The sequence below is a fragment of the Antechinus flavipes genome, chromosome 1 (assembly GCF_016432865.1).
Source record: "Antechinus flavipes isolate AdamAnt ecotype Samford, QLD, Australia chromosome 1, AdamAnt_v2, whole genome shotgun sequence".
Taxonomy (NCBI): Eukaryota; Metazoa; Chordata; class Mammalia; order Dasyuromorphia; family Dasyuridae; genus Antechinus; species Antechinus flavipes.
In genome coordinates, this window is record NC_067398.1 from 55,295,545 (window position 1) to 55,310,791 (window position 15,247).

The 15,247-nt window shown below is 37.8% G+C and overlaps 1 long non-coding RNA gene across 1 annotated transcript in view; it reads left to right on the forward strand.

The window, feature by feature from the left end:
- Positions 1–1,424: 1,424 nt before the first annotated feature.
- LOC127548532 (uncharacterized) overlaps positions 1,425–15,247 on the forward strand; it is a 32,401-nt gene continuing 18,578 nt past the window's right edge. Inside the window, exon 1 of the long non-coding RNA XR_007950428.1 lies at positions 1,425–1,982. This is a non-coding gene — a long non-coding RNA (uncharacterized LOC127548532). The remainder of the gene's footprint in view (positions 1,983–15,247) is intronic.

The window sequence follows — 15,247 nt, forward strand, 5'->3', positions numbered from 1 at the left end:
TAAGTGACTAGATAAATAGTCAAAGAGAGATTTTTTCTTACTTATCCAGGGACAAGACAGACTCCATGTTCTTGTCTGATGTACGTCAGATTATCTCTTTAAAGCATTCACTTTTATCTTCTGTTCAAAAGCCTGGCTTTTATTTTAGGGAACATGGTTTAGAGAAAATCACTGCGTGACTGGGCTGAAACCAACTTTGTGTCCCAACTTACTCTGAATCAAGATGATGATCTAAGAAAAAGCAGCCATGGTTGATAACTCTTGGTCTGCCCTTGGACAAATTCTCAATTTTCTCCAATAGGAATCACTTTCCTAGATGACCTTCAGGATGCTTTTCAGCACTAAAGTTCTAAGTTCCAACGTTTCTCCTGGTTCTTGCACTGAATGGCCTACCCTGCTATGGTCTCTTCTAGCTCAGATACTGTGTTCTAATACCTTTTCTAGTTTTGACATCCTATAGGCTGGAGTCCCTTCGAGCTCTAGTATTTTCTGTTCTATGGTCTGTAAAAGTTCTGATATTCTATATTCTAAAGCTTCTCCCAATTCTAACACCTGATATTCTAAGATCTTTTCTGGCTCTGACATTCTATGTTCTAATGTCTCTCTAAGTTCTGGTATCTTCCCTTCTAAGTTCTCTCTAAGCTCTAACATTCTGAGTTCTAAGACTCCTTCTAACTGACATTCTGTGTCATAAGGACCATTCTAGCTCTGACATTCCTTGTTCTAAGGCTCCTTCCAGCTGTGATATTTTCTATTCTAAGATGCCTCCCATCATTCTATGTTATAAGAAATGTTTTAATTCTAAGGCCCCTCCAAGCATTCTATGTTCCACGTTTCCTCCCAGCTTTTGACATTCTGTGTTACAAAGTACTTTCAAATTCTGATAGTTTCTGTTCTAAAACTCTTCCCAACTCTGACATTCTGTGTCATAAGAACTGTTGTAGTTCTGAAATTCTCTGTTTTAAGGTTCCTCTCAGTTTTGACATCCTCTGTTCTAAGGTTCCTCACAAATCTAACGTAGTGTGTCCTAAAGACCCTTCCAGATCTCACATTCTATGATCAAAGTTGCATTCCAACTCTAAAGCTGTCATCCTCTAACTGATTACGACTGCCCAAATCATTGTGCATAATCGGACCTGAAACAAGGTTGAAACCAGCAAAATGGGAAAAATTCTAACAAAAAGAATGATTCTCTGTGGGGCTGGAAGGATTTGGGGAGGAGTGATAGGATGTCTGACACTGAATCTTGCTGGCCAGAGCATCTCCTCAAAGGTGATTCAAGCCAGTGTTGCATAAGGTCTTGGCTAAGTATCTGTAGATATCTAGACTCTGGCTGCTGGCTACAGCGGTCCAGGATCTTGGAGACACTATCTGCCTTTCCGTGAAATGTCAGCTTAGTAAGCAAAATGATGACACCCCTGAGGGCTTCTGGATGCACTGAGATGTCTCAGTAAAACTAGGGGTGGAGAGGAGAGGCAATGGACAAGTTAAAATCAGCCATCAGTGGGAGAAGGCTGCAGAGGCTCAGTTCCTCTTCAAGGTTTGGGCCCACCCAAACCAACTAGATCTAAGTTTGGGATTTGGCTTAGGGTTGAAGGAGGTTGGTCCTAGAAGGAAAGTGAGAAGAAATCTTATGTAAACTTCCTAGAGACTAGGGCACTAAAGCTGGTGGGAATGGGAATAATATCAAATTGGATAGAAGCCACTGTTTGTATTTTTCAATTTTTTTTATTTTTTATTTTTATTTTTATTTTTTAAGGACTCAGATTTCCCTCCCTTCCCTCCCTTCCTTTTTTTTTCTCTTAAGAAAGAAGATTGATTTACAGCTTTGGAACATTTCCCCATGAAAATCCTGGGAGCAAATGATCCTCAAAGGATGGAGGCCAAGTAAACTTTGAAAATCTGAGATGATCATTAGCATAGCTTCATGATTTCCTTTCTCTTTTCTTCAGCTGTCCCATGTCTCAGCTATATGACCTCGGGTAAGTAACTTCTGAATAGCAGTTTCATAGCATCATAAATTTAGAACTCAGAGACTATTAGATCTCACTTTCATTGGTGAAGAAGCCAAGGTAGAAAGTGACAAAGAAAGGATGTGAATACAGGTCCTCTGATTTAAAAATATTATTATTATTATTATTCTATGTTATGCCATGCCATCTTGGGATTTCTCTCCCTTTAAAAATTTGTTAATTTTTAAAGATCTATTTATTTAAATATTTGTAAGATATGATATATATCTCTCTATATATATTCAGACATTTGTTTAAATATCTATTAATTTTTATTGATAATTTTTTCCCCTCTCTCTTAACTTCCCCCTAGTGAGAAGGAAGAAACACAACACTCACATAACAAATAATTTGTAAGTCAAGACAAACTTCCACACTAGTTATTTCTAAAAATATTCATCTTGTTCTATATCTTGAGTCCATCATCTCTCTGTCAGGAGGTGGCTAGCATACTGCATCTCTGGTCCTCTGGAATCATGTTTGATCATTAGATCAGAGTTCTTAAAAGTTTCTGAAATCATCCACTTCGTCATTTCTTATGGCAAAATTATATTCCACTACATTAACATAACATACTTTATGCACTCATTCTCTCTGAAGGGCTCCCCCTTAGTTTCCTTTTTTTTGCCCAAATATCAAAGAATCAAAGAAAAGCCAGTATTTCTTGTGCTACCTTCTTTATCCATACATATTGTAAAGAGCAGAAGATTGACTTCTCATTTGACTAAAGGGGAAACTAAGCAGTCAGCTGAGGGAACTGGGAGAGAGAGCTAATCTTAGAATTCTGCTTACCTGGAAGAAAAGGGACTCCTAAAAAAGAACTTGGACAAAAAGAGATCTAAGGGTCAGGGAAAATATTTCAGAAACTATATTCTTCCTTGAGTCAACCAATGAAACACTTATTGAATGGAGGAGTGGGCAGGGAGTGAAGAGAGACTTGGATTTCAGCCCTAGCTCTAACTTCAAAAAAATCACTTGGGCCCTGCTTGAGCCTCAGTTTCTCTCTCTAAAACTGAGGCAATTGAACTAACTATTCTCTAAGGTCTTTAGAAGTTATGAAATCATATGGGTCTAAACTTTGACCCCAGAGTTAGTGGCAGAGATAAAGCTCAAATCTGGGATTTCTAAGTCCCAGTTCAATTCAATTTATTGTCAATCAACAAACACTTTTCACTTCACCATTTTATCTGTTGTCTGGGCTAATCTTGTTTGGAGTTTGTGACACAAAGCCAGCTGGAAAAACATGCTTTCCATTATCTCCCAAGAGGTTAAGGATTCATGGCCAAACTAAGATAGAGAATCTGAAAATAAAGGGTGCTGGGGGTGGGAAATAGTTCTTACCATCAAATTCCTTGATGCAGTCAAGTGGTTCAATAGCAGAAATAAAGTTTATTTTTTAATTAAATTTAGCTTCATATAATATTGTATACAATATATTATTATAATATAATAATAATGTTTTTAGATACACATTATCTTGCTCCCTCCCACCTCCTACTATCAACTGAGGAAACAAGTAAAACAAAACCCTTGTTACAAATCTATATAGTGCAACAAAACAAATTCTACACTGATAATATCCAAAAATGGCAACAATGTGTCCATCACCTCTATCAAAATACGGGTAGCATGAAAAATGGATGTGATTTTTATCAGTGCAAATGATAAATTAAATTAAATTAAATTAAAGAAATTAAAGAAGGTGCATTATTATATGCTTCTTCACTGTGCTAAAGGATCATGGGACCTTTCTCCCTAAGTTGTAGCTGAAATCTTCCATCTATGTTCTCTCTTCCATTACAATGTGGGCACCTGTAAAACAAGGACTGTTCTACTTCTATTTTTTCTTGTATATAGCAGGCACTTAATAAATGATCTTTTGCTCATTTATTCAAAATTGGGGGGAGGGAGCACTGGCAATGGACTCCATAAGCCTTCATAAGGCATGCCTCTCTCCAGGTTTTACCCAACAGTATCTTTAGTTTTAGACAGGAACTGGTTGACTCACAGCTTGGTAAGCTGGGAGAAATCCAACTTATCCTTTGGAAATTCCATTCCTGATGCAAAGACCAGAGAGATATTTGTGATATTGTAGATACATATATACAGGATAGCTAGATAGTAAAGTAATTGGAGTACTGGGCCTGCAATCAGGTATTTTTCTGAGTACAAATCTGCCCTCAGACACTTACTAGCTGTGTGACCCTGAATAAGTCACCCTGTCTCCCATAGTGTTATCGTCTGCAAAATGAGATGGAAAAGAAAATGGTAAACCAATCCAGTATCTCTGCCAAGAAAACCCCAAATGGGGTTGTAAAGAGTCAGACACAACTTAAAAATGATTTAACAACGACAGATACATTTAGGGTAGGAAATCACGTCTGTGCCAAGGGTATCCCACCTGAGCATACCCTAATATGTGCTGGAGGGTGAGGTTTGCATGGCCCAGAGGAATGCCCCTTAGCACAGTGCCTGACACATAGTAGGACCTTAATAAATGTTTATTGGTTTTACAAGGTCTGTACTGTTTTTGCAGAAAAAAACAAAAAAGGAGAGTATTCTATATGAGAAGAACAGCACAAGCAAAAACATGGAGGGAGGAAAATACACAACTTAGTCGTGGCACAATAAATGAAGAGGTTGATTGCGCTATCTGGATAGGAGAATGTATATTAATAATAATTCCCATTTCTAAGGAACTTTCTGACTTAGGTTCCTTTTTTAATAATCCTATGAAGAAGGTAGTCCAAATATCATTACCCCCGTTTTATAAATGTGGAATCTGAGGCTTAGGGAAGTGACTTACCATGCAATCATGTAGCTAGTAAGTTCAGAACCCAGGACCAGATTCCAAGCTAGGTTTTCTACCTAGAGTTCTTTCTATTACTGTCATTGTGAGGTTGGCTGAAGGTCACAGAATTGATAAGGAATACAATCAATTTTTATACTCAAGTTTTATGGACCTAAAACATGGAACCAGGAAGCTCAGTTTCTTAATTTGTGGCTTGTGACCTCCTATGGGATCTCATAGCTGAATATAGGGGTCACAAAACTGTGATTTATTATGAGCTAATGTTTGATTTGCATAGCTATTTTACATATCTATATATTCAGGGTCAAATAAAAATTTCTCAAATGAAAAGGGGTCATGAGCAAAAAAAATTTAAGATGCCCTGCACAAGACATCATACTTCAAGCAAAAGACAAGTTTGCAAACACTTAGGTGCAGAAGCCTTGAATACTAGATTAAAGAGTTTGGACTTTATTCTATGGTTTTGTCCTGTTGACAGGGAAAGAGAACTTTTCATCAAAGATCAACCATTGTTGCTAAATCAAACTTTTGGGGTCAGGGATCACTCCTGTTCAGGAAAGCTTGGCAAGACAGCCAGTCTCTTTTCCTGCCCCTCAGCACTTTCAAACAACATCAGAACCATCCAGTGCCCTGTGAAAAGAGCTTTGGACATGTGAAAACAAAAAGGAGAGAATTGAAATGACCTGTCCAAGGTCATCCAGACAGTAAATAGCAGAGTTGGGATTCTGACCAAGGCCCTCTGACCTTATATCCAATACTCTGGTTACATCAACACACTGCCTCATTTGGTGATACTTTAAACAAACAAACAAAAAAAACCCCTAAAGGCAAACATAGATTTTTGTCATTGTGAGGTTGACTATAGGTCATAGAACTAGTAAGGGATATAAACAACATTAACATTTAAACCCAAATTTTGTGGAACCAGAACATGGAATCAGGAAGTCCCAATCCTCATTCTGGGCTCTGACACAATTTTCAGGATGACTTCAGACAAGTCATTTTATTTCTCTGGATCAGCTCTCAAGCTTTGCAAACTCTATTTGATTTTGGTCAATAAGTGGATAAATTAGTATTCCATACAAATGAGAGAGTTGGACTAGCTGGTGTTCCAAACCTGTTTTACTTCTAAATGCTCTAAAAACCTTCAAGAAAGTTCTATTGGGTCATGATCTCCTCATCACTAATTTGGCTCAATCTTCAACTTTGTACCCTGACACTGTTTAACCCTAGCACGAAAACTCAGCCAGAAGAGCTGGATGTCTTCTGACAACCATAGCAGAGCAGAGTTAAACAGTGTATGGGGGAGGGAAAAGAGGACAGCCTCGAGGCTTGGACTGGCTTTATCATTAAGTGGTTGTGAGAGTTGAGTAAATTACTTGTCCTCTAGGTCTCAGTTTCCTCATCTGTAAAATGAGAGATATGGAATAGATGATCTGTAAGATCATTTCTAGCTTCATATAATTTGTCTCAATATGCTTTTCAGTCCTAACATTACCCATTTTGCTAATGAGGAATGTGAAGTTTAGGGCAATTAAATTGGTGGTTTTTGTGAAAGGGATATAAAGCTGTGGACTCTCTTTAAAGCCAGGCAGAGTCTTTTGGATTTTATCTTCGACCATTAAAGGGTTTTGAGAAAGGCATTAATAAGGTCACACCTGTGTCTTGAATATGGAAGGAGGTAACAGTAGCCCAAAACCTGTTAATAAAGTAGTCTCACTCTCAGCTAGATCTAATTAACTATTCAAATTCATAGTGCCAAGCTCCCGTGTTCGTGAATCTTCCAGACCAAATCAGTAAACACGTAAATTCAAAACAGAACATTGCATGAACCATATCTGAAGCATAGGATCAAAAACTTGAATCAAGTAGAGAGCATCTTTACCTCTTATTTCCCCAAAGCTTCTACCTCTCACACTCAAGAGGCAGCCCATTCTGTGCTGACTCTGTCCATTCCCCAAGTATTCTCACTATTGACACAGGGAGAAAGAGATGTAGTTGAAACTGATGGGACAAAGTGATGCAGTTGAAACTGACTTCTGAACCTGACATGCTGTGGCTAAGGCAAGTTGGAGCCTGAGATCTCTTCTTCAATAGAGGCTTGACAAGGGAGAGGGAGTATTTTCTGCCCCTGGGTACCACTGCTCTTAGCTGTTTTACCTCTGGCTCCTTCAGGATATCTCCCCTCGGTGTTTTTTAAACTTCCTGCTTGGAATATTTATCAAACTACATCTGTGTGATGTCTGCAAAGACTTCTGAGAGACTTAATTCAGAAACTCTTCCAAAATAAATAAAGTTCTCAATCTCAAAGCATTGTGGGAACAGGATGACTGAGACAGATTCACTCTAACAATAAATGCTAGTTGAGTTGCATTACATCGAGCTGAAGTAAATGTTTTGAACTGAAGTGAATGGAATTGAATTCAAGACCTTCATCTATCTAGCCCCAACCAAAAGCTTTGTGTAATGGAAATATTATTGCATTTGTATTTAACCTAGATAGCAGTTTCTCACTCCTGGTGTGACTTGCCTTTCTTAGACTCCTTGATAAAATAAAAAGATTAGATTAAATAATCTTTAAGGTCTTTTTCATCCCTGCTATTATCCAAGCCTACCTTATCTCCACTCTCACCTTCTACTGTTTCCATGTATGCATCCAATGCTTCATGATATTTCCATTTCCTACCTTGTCCTCCTTCCTCCTCAATCTATATTTTAGGAAATCCTATTCAGATCTAATGCTGCCACTTCTTTGAAGCCTTCCTTGATTTCTTCCTTCTAATGTGCCCTTCACCAAACTAAATATGACTACTCTCTCTTTTGAATCCCCATAGCACTTTATAGCAATCCTGTGACAATTTATTCCATTCTATATGGGCTGCATCTTATCTTCTCATCTATACTGAGAAATTCAAGGGCAGAGACATTGCCACCTACCATTTAAGATTTAGAACTGAAAAAGAACTTAGATCATATACTACTAATAATAATAATAACACTCAGCTTTTATATGATTTGCAAAGCACTTTACTTATGTTATCTTATTTAATCTGCATAACAATCCTGGAAGTCAGTGCTATTATCTCCATGTTACAGTTGAGGACATAGAGGTAGACCACATTTAAGTGGCTTGCCCAACATTACATAGCTAGTGTCAGAAGCAGGATACAAGCATATCTTCCTTACTCCAAGTCCCAAACTGTAGCCACAATTATTATGTTCCTTTAGGCTAGCCACTTTCCTTCTGATCTTTATTTTCCTCTTCTGTAAATTCAATGAGTTGTACCTAACAATCTCCAAAATCACTCTCAGCCCTGACATTTTAGAATATAAGATCTGATCTAATGTAAGGCACTTGAGAGCATCTATCTGAAAAAACAGAAACCGATGGACCTTGATCCTCTTTTCCTTACCTTATTCTCTTTTTTTTCCCCTAGCCCTTGGTATTTCCTTGTGACTAATTATAAAGAGTGAGTTCCACTGATGTCTTAGACAAACACTTCTCCTTGGGGAGCTTCATGGTTCAACAAGCAAACCTCCTAGTCAGCCTTCAAAAGACATGAATAGGAGCTTCTCTCCCAGCCCTTCCTTTCTCAGAGAGTTGACAGTAAACCATTGTTCTCAGCCTGAAATGTTTGATGCTATTGTACCTGGCCAAACCAACCTGTAAGAATTTAGAAACTTGAGTCAAGGTTATGAACCTCAGAAGTGGCAGAAGGACAATCCATTTCTGTGGCCACTTCCAGGTGGAAGCTAGGGAAAAGATCATTTACCCTTTGGAAAAGAAGCCAGAGATGTATTTCAGACAGGGAGGCCAAGGCAAGAAGGAATGTTCTATCAGCTTAAGGGCAAAAGGGTTTGAGATTGGCGCCAACCTTATTCTGATACTAGACAGAACAGGACAAACAGCTTCCTGGGTGGTATAATTATAATTCATTTTTTTTCTTAACAGCTTGAGAGGTAGCTTGGCAAAGGAGCTAGAGAGCTAAGCTTAGCCAGGAAGGTTTGGGTTCAAAGTGGGCTTCTGACCCATATTGACTCTGTGACCCTGGAAAAGTCACTAAGCATTTTAATGTTCTGGGGAAACTAACTCTCTAAGACTAAACATTTGTTCAGTAATAAATGTTAGAGTTTTTGCCAGGAAATGAAATCAAATTCGGTGGTTTATTTTCAATCTGTTTGCTCATACAGAAAATTGCACCCTTAGAGCATCATTCCTTCAGTTTAAATTTTAGCAATCTCTAAAAATCCTAATCTCCATATTAAGAGGGAGGCAGAGAGGTCAGATATTTACACTGCATCAGTCATTTCTGCCTAAATATAACTGAATTTATCAGATCCTTTCTTGAGATACCTGGAGACCAATTTCATGATTTTGTCTTGAGCAAGTCCTGCTAGGAGCAATAACCTAGAAGACACAACTGTAATGCAAGGCAGTTTCTAACATCTTGAAAAGGCATTGAATAAGATAGTAGAAAAATCAAGAGTTGTTGTTCAGTCATTTGGGGTTTTCTTGGCAAAGATATCGAAGTGGTTTTTACCATTTATTTCTTCAACTTATTTAACATCAGAAGCAAACGGTTAAGTAATGTCCAGGATCACAGTTAGTAAGTATTTGAGGCCAGATTTGAACTCAGGAATGAGTCTTCTTGACTACAAACCTATGCTCTATTCATTGTATCACCTTTTGAGGACCAGAGAGATTCAGTACCTTTAGTGTGGATACTTTGTAATATTGTTGACCATGACAAAGGAAACTACAAAAATGATTTTTAGTTTTACCTGTGCAGTTCTTTTTGTTTAATCGATGATGATGATGGAAGAATGATGGAATAAGGTACAAAAGGTGCTATGACTCACATAGCTTTAAGTCCATCTCTAAATATTAGCTTTAATTGTTGACACTGTGAACACGAGGTTCTTATCCACTGGTCAGCATATATTCTGAGCCAGAGCCAAAAGGCCTTGCCTGAAGATAAGCATTTTGCACCTAGAATCCATGGACCCCAAAAGTCAACAGACAGATTTCAAGAGGTCTATGAATTTGGATAATAAAATTAAAATTGTATGTTGTTTACTCCTAACTCAAAGTTAACATTTTCTTCAATTATTTAAAAACATTGCTCTGAGATGGAGTCAAATGTCTTCACTAGATTATCAGAAGTTTCCATGATATAAAAATAAATATTAAGACACCCTCCTTCAGAAGCTAAAAAATTTTGGCCCCATAAATTTCAGGGGGATCATTATGAATATGCCTAAAAGAGCAATAATCAGAATGGCTCCTCCAGCCAACAGTATTTATTCATTTATTCACTAGTATATTTTGTAGAGGTCTGTTACTAGTCAAATTGTATAGTTTCTATCTCCACAACATCCACAACATTTCCTCTTTGTTCACAAAGGCACCTCCTTAGTTTGGGCTCTTATGTTTTTTTTTTTTTCCTGAAGTATTTCAATACTCTCTCTTCTTCAGGTCTCTCTCCTCTCCAATTTGTCCCCCATAGAGATATCAAAGTCATTTCCCTAAAACACAGGTGGTTTCAGGAGCTTTAAGTTACTTCTTAAAACAAATATAAGCTCTCCTATTTAAGATTTGTACTAATTCACTACCTAGCCCTATCTTTTCAGTCTCCTTACAAATTACTCTTCTTACCATATACTCTGCTCCAATCACTATTGACCTATTATTATTTTGTATGATGGTCCATCTTTCATCTCTATTTTTTTTTCTATCAGCCATTCCCCACATCTGGAAGGTAATCCTTCCTTAACCTTCTCTCTTAGAATTCCTGATTTCCTTCCAGATTCAGTTCAAGTGAAATCTTTTTCATGAAAAGTGAAACTTTTTTTCATGAAACCTTTCCTGGTCCTTCCAAGGACATCCCCCCATAAGACTCCTAAATTATGTTCATTCTATGTATGTTCTGTATGTTGATTATGTAAGTATGTATATATGTATATTTTTGTATATATGTACATATATACACATATATAATGTATAAGATATACATACAAATACACAGAATGACTATAATTTAGGGGTTTATATATATATAATATAAAATATAGTGTGATTATATCTTATCATAGATATACACTATATGTGTGTATATTCATCTGTGTGTTTATGTTCTCTTTCTTTAGACTGTCAGCTTTTTTATTATCAAAGCTTTTTTATTTTTAAAAATATGCATAAACAATTTTCAACATTCAACATCTCTTGCAAAACCTTGTATTCCAAAGTTTTTCCTTCCCTTCCTCCATCCCCTCCCCAAGACAGCAAGTAATCCAATATATGTTAATATGTGCAATTATTCTATACATATTTTCCACAATTGTCATGCTGCACAAGAAAAATCAGGTCAAAAAGGGAAAAAATGAGAAAGGAAAAATGCAAGCAAATAACAAAAAGAGTGAAAATGCTATGTTATGATCCATACTCAGTCCCCACAATCCACTCTCTGGGCTCTCTTCATCATAAGACATCACATTGGAACTGGCCTGAATTATCTTATTGCTGAAAAGAGCCAAGATCATCAGATTTGATCATCGTGTAATCTTGCTGTTACTGTGTACAATTATCTCTTGGTTCTGTTCTTTTCACTTAACATCAGTTCATGTAAGTCTCTCCAGGCCTCTCTGAAATCCTCTTTGCTGGTCATTTCTTAGAGAACAATAATATTCCATAACATTCATATGCCATTATGAATGTTATGGAATACTATTGTTCTCTAAGAAATGACCAACAGGATGAATACAGAGAAGACTGGCGAGACTTACATGAACTGATGCTAAGTGAAATGAGCAGAACCAGGAGATCATTATACACTTTGACAACGATATTGTATGAGGACATATTTTGATGGAAGTGGATTTCTTTGACAAAGAGACCTAACTGAGTTTCAATTGATAAATGACGGACAAAAGCAGCTACACCCAAAGAAAGAACACTGGGAAACAAATGTGAACTATCTGCATTTTTGTTTTTCTTCCCGGGTTATTTATACCTTCTGAATCCAATTCTCCCTATGCAACAAGAGAACTGTTTGGTTCTGCAAACATATATTGTATCTAGGATATACTGCAACATATCCAACATATAAAGGACTGCTTGCCATCTAGGGGAGGGGGTGGAGGGAGGGAGGGAAAAAATCGGAACAGAAACGAGTGCAAGGGATAAAGTTGTAAAAAAAAAAAATTACCCTGGCATGGATTCTGTCAATATAAAGTAATTATTAAATAAATTTTTTTAAAAAAACCATTCATATACCATAAGTTATGCAGTCATTCTCCAATTGATGAGCATCTACTCAGTTTCCAATTCCTTGTCTCTACAAAAAGGGCTGCCACAAACAGGTTTGCATATAGGATTCCCTTTCCCTCCTTTAAGATCTTTTTGGGATACAGGCTAAGTAGAAACACTGCTGGATCAAAGGGTACACCCAGTTTGATAGCCCTTTGGGCAGAGTTCCAAATTACTCTCTAGAATGGTTGAATCAGTTCACAACTCCACCAACAATATATTAGTGTCCCAGTTTTCCCACATCCCCTCCAACATTCATCATTATCTTTTCTTGTCATCTTAGCCAATCTGAGAGGTGTGTAGTTGCCATAATTTGCATTTCTCTGATTACTAATGATTTAGAGCACCTTTTCATATGACTAGAAATGGTTTCAATTAGAATGTAAGCTTAAGGGAAGAATCTATTTCACTACTCTTAATAAAAGCTAGTTGATTGGTAGAATGGCTTTTATCATGTATGTAAAGACCACAAGGAGACCATTTTATGAGGCAGTCATTTCATAGTGTAGTATTTATGATAAGCATTTTTTAAACAGATTATCATGAAGATAATTATGGTTGAATGACTGTTGCAGAAGATTAAGAGGTAGAGAAGTAGCTATGAAGAACTCAGGAAGACTTCAGGAAGAAAGCCAGGAAATGTGGGATATGGCTAACAGCAAGTTACCCCACAAAGAGAAAACTGAGGCTATTCTTACAGATGGGAAATGGTTCAATATCAGTCTGAGGGGCATCTTCAGACTGAATGGTTATAGTCGGGCCATCAACTTGTTAGTGCAAAAATCAAAATCAATGTCCAATTTGAGGGACTAAAAGTAGGAAGAGGAGATGGAATGAAACTGATGGACTTAATTTTTTTTTAATTCTTTTTTATTATGAACTGGAAAACATCAACCAGCATATGAAGAGGTAATCAATTATAAAATACATGCAAATTAATATCTGTTGGGGAGCACTCATAGCTCACCTGCACTAGAGCTAAAGCTTAAAGGCTTTCCCAGAACAAGATGAGAGAATGGAAAACATTCCAGGAATGAGGTACAGCACAGGCAAAGGTGTGGAGGTAAGGGATAAGGAACAGTAAAGAGAAGGATCTGAATGGCTCTCAGCAGTAAATAAAGAGCACAAATAATAAGAGGAGCAGAGGACAGAAAAGTAGCATAGCAATGTGATTGCAAAAGGAAAGCCCAGATGTGAATTTTTATGCAATCAGTGCTATGCATTATATAATTAAAGGGTGGTTTTTTTCCTTGATGGGGTAAGGCGGGGTACTTTTTACACTGACATATTTATTCATGCCCGGAGAAAGCCTAACATATTCAAAGCATGACTGTTCACTCAGTGGCAGCTAGTGGAATTGTAGGCCAACTGTCTGGGCATTCCCCATGGGAGACATTTAAGAAAGAAAAGCTTAGGTCTATACAAGAAAGAGAGGGCAGTTAAGGGTCACGGGTACCCTGCTACTCATCCTTCCTATTGTCAATCCCTTTTCCTCTCCTTGAAAACCAGCAAACTATAGTAGAAATAGTCCTGGATTTGGACTCAGGTCTGGATTGGACACAAATTCAAAACTTGCCTTTAGGCGAGTCATTTGTGCCTCTGTTTCCTGTTCTGTAAAATGGAGATAATTCACTTATCTGCCTCAGTAGTCAGAAAACTGGCTCAAAAGAGCCTGTCATTCCTTCTAGCTTTAAGACCAAGGATTCTTGTTTTTCAAAAAGAGTCCCTTGCCAGCCCCGTGACCCAATTCTTTCTTGCCATAGAAGAATAACTAGTCATGGAAGGGCCAGGTCAACACCCTCTGCAATTTTCTGTCTCCTCTTTTTTATTGGAGTTGTGATGAGCTCTGAGAGGTACAATCCACAGAGAAGGAAAGCTGGTTGTCGGTAATGACACCCACTTGGTGGCAGCCATGGAGTCTGGTGGGTTTTGTCACCCCTTGGCATGACAGTGAGAACATTCGGATCCCAGCTGGGCCCCAAAGTTTGGAAAACTCAGTTCTCTGCCTGTTATGACCTCACACTCAATAAAGGGCTGCAAGCTAAAAATAGGTTCAGCCTCTGACAATTCCCATTTCCCAAAAAGCCTGGTGAGGGTGGGAGAGGTAGGTAGGGGGAATGATGTACACCAGAATGAGGCTTTTTAGATTTTCAGTCTTAGACTGAAGGCAGAAGAGATATTAGAAGGTGACCATGCAGAACATTAAAGACTACAGACCATGTACCATTTACTTGGCAGACTTCCCCACAGCCTGTTACTGCCCTGGAGGCAAATACAGATGTATATGTTGGAGGCAGATCAGAGTATACTCTGAATGGGGTGCAATTTCTGGGAAATAGAGGGCTCCCTGTCCTTTGGGAAGCCTATTGCTTATCCTTCTAGGGATGTGGTACTAAGGTGGATCCCAAAGAGAGCTGCTATGGTCCTTTGAGAGACAAACGTGAGGTGAGATACGGGACCTAGGTTAATGTGAAGAGAAAACATACCTTTTCAATAAGGAAGCCTACCCTACTCCATGTTGGTGCTCTGGGACAGAGTCCTGTTTGATTCTCCTTGGTTATAGTTCTCCACTTCACTTAGACAAGCCTATTTCACTAGACAACAGAAGAAGGATGGTTTGAGTAGATAACTGCTCTCTTCTCCTCCTGAAATATTAGAACCTTAGAACTCAAAGGAACCTTCTTGTTCATCTAGTTTGATTTCTCAATCAGAGCATTCTCAAGAAGTGGCTTTCTAATCTCTGCTCTGACCAAAGGTTTTCTGGACTAAAACTAATCCTAAACTTCAATGGATATTGAGATGTGAGTTATTGTTATTAAAATAGAATTATAGTGATTTAGGGACAAAGGAGGGTCATCCCATCCATTTATCTCCCCAACGAAGGAATCCCTCTTGTAAGAACTCTGTGAATTGATCCCATTTCCATCTCAGCTTGAACCAAGACCAATGGAGTAAAAGTTACAGGCTGGTACTTTTTATCTCAATATAAAGAAAAACTTTCTTATAATTAGAGCTAATTAAAAAATGAAATGCTCCATCAGTAAATTCTTGATTAAATGGACCAGAAATTTAGACGTTTAAATTCAGAAAAACTGAGAGATGGCTGAAATATTATAC